Genomic DNA, 2718 nt, shown 5'->3' with positions numbered 1-2718 from the left:
GGACGCTCAAAGTGAAGTCGGATCAATGATAGGTATTATGGATTTGCCAAAAATGCTTTCTGTTCGAGGCCAGAAATTCCAGTCTGTCCACCTCTGGCTGCTGTCACTGTTCTGGTACATTCTACAGCTGCAGTTAATTCCGTTGATTGCTCTGCTCTGATTGGTCGACCCCAACGCCTTTTTATCCTTTGATGTATCTCTCACAGAAAGAGAGAACCAGACACACAAACAGACAAACAAACAAACACACACACACACATGGATGGACGGACAGATGCACACACACAGGTCACTTTATGTGACATATCATTCTGCTCGCTGATGCCTTTTTTGAAAAGGTTGGGGTTGATTATGATAATATGTAATGAAAAAAATATATAATAATAAAAACCTGTTTTGTTCATCACATGTATTGGGATGTGGAATCTTTCTTTCTATGAAGTCACCTGGTGGACATTTATTCTGTTTTGTTTGTTCCAGTATTATTCCTGTATTGGGATGAGATCTCATCTGGTTTCCCATAAGGTTCTATGTGGACTAAGTCCAGAATTTGAGACACATCCTCAGTAGTGGACCCCAGGATCACAGGGTGTTTCGGCCATTTCTCACTAGACACCCTCACCTGAGGAGAGGCCCAGCCAAGGTTGATCAAATCCTGGTGTGTGTCCCAAGCCAATTAGGTGATTTTGTTGTATTATATTTATTAATTTTCCTTCATTTTATAATTTATTATATATTTTTTGTGTTATTTTCATTTATATTAATTAGGGTATATTTATTATTATTCCCCGTATTTGATAATGTATTTGATTTTATATTTCCTTTATATTTCATTATTTCTTTTATTCAGTTTAGAGATTGTAATGCGTTAAATAGGGATTTTTCTAAGGTGAGTTCTGCCCTCTGCTGGACAAATTCTGCACTGCACCTGCATTATTCCACAGGAAGACTTTGAGTGGAGTTTTCTCCATCATTGCTGCACAGAGACATTGCAGAGTGACTTTTGCCCCCTGCTGGTCAAGGTTTGTATTGCACTTCCTTTTTTTATATATTTTATTCATGAATTGAATTTATTTTTTAGATTTTTATTTTTATTTTTATTTCTTTATTAATTTAAACAAAACACAACATAAATCACCAATGGACAAACACAGTAAAAAAGAAAGAAAAAAGAACATCAACACAACAAAATCACAACAAATGACTAACCAACCTAAATAAATAAATACAACTACAATAATAAATAAGAACTTTAACACATTAAAACTAAACAACACACAAACAAACATCAAACATAATTACCACATAAAACAAACAGTACATCAGTAAACTTGATAACCTAAGAGAAAATAAAAAAGGGTTAATTTAAATACCAGCCTTCCACTTCAATAAACCTTTCCCACCTTTCCAAATACCGTCCAACATCACCATTCCTATTAGAAACATAACCTTCCAAAACAAAATAACCTTTAATTAGCATCCTAAATTGATTAATATTCAAAGAATCTGCATTGACAGTTAAATTAGTAATATAACTGCTTGTCTCTGTAACATCACCTAGTATAACAGAAAATAAATCACATTCAATACTCAACTTCATTACAGTTCACATCCTCTGAACCTCCCTCCAAAAGACAGAGACAACATTTGTTAGAAAAATTGCATGAGGAAACCTTGAAAATTGATAATCTGTCACCAACAGAAAAAACCTCACCATTTTTCTGCGCAGACCGTTGATGGGAAATGAAGAGCTGGAGACGTCCAAGTTCTCAGTTTAACATAGTTTTATTACAATACGTCAAAAAATGTGCATTTTACAGAGATTCTCCGGGTTCAAAAACTCATGTCCCTGATACAAACAGACGGGTTTCAGTTGGTGAAGTCTGAACCACGTCTCTCTCCCTGAACACATTAAAATACTAACATTTGTTAAAACATGCTGGTCGATTTCCTCCAGGAAGTCCCGCCTTCTTGATCCGCTGATTCGCCAGTTTTAATCAATACAAAGCGGCACGTCATGCCAGCTGGGCATACGATCTTGCTGCCCCGGACAAGGCCATCCTGACCTGGCTTCTTCTCCAGAACATTCAACAAAAAACATTCTGCCTTGTTATTGTGTCTCACAAAGATATTATGTCTACAGAGCCAAAGGATTTTCACTGTCTCACATAGATTCTAAAAGTGTAAAAAATATGAAACAGACAATGAAATATATGTAGTCAAAGTTTCTAAACCAAAATTAACACACAAACATAATCATTGTATCAAAATCATATTGTCTAACTTAATATAAATGCATAGAGATATTTATTACAGTCAAGGTTTGACCTTTGACCTGCGTCACTCACAGAGTCAGACACCAGGGAGTCAAACAACAGAGAAGCAGAAATAAAGCATAAAATAATTTACAAATATAGAAAATAATCAATTATTTTAACACATGACAATACCAAAAAAGATGTATTGTTGATTCAGGTTCCATTGAACAAAAACGACACCCATCCGACTCAACAATACGCCAAATTTTAAGCATTTTCCCTCATAGATATTACCTCGTAAATTATCTTTAACTGAAAGGATCTTAAAAATGTGTCTACTGTTGTAGGTTGGGGGGGGTTAAGTTTTTCATTTTCACTTGCCAGAGTTGTTGTCATGTTCTCCAGATTAACAACATCTTCCTTCAGCGTTTTTTGTTCTTTCTTCAGCTCTTCCATCAGC

Source organism: Centropristis striata, unplaced genomic scaffold (genome assembly GCF_030273125.1).
Source record: "Centropristis striata isolate RG_2023a ecotype Rhode Island unplaced genomic scaffold, C.striata_1.0 Scaffold_25, whole genome shotgun sequence".
In the NCBI taxonomy this organism is placed as follows: Eukaryota; Metazoa; Chordata; class Actinopteri; order Perciformes; family Serranidae; genus Centropristis; species Centropristis striata.
Note: the sequence above shows the minus strand (reverse complement) of the source record.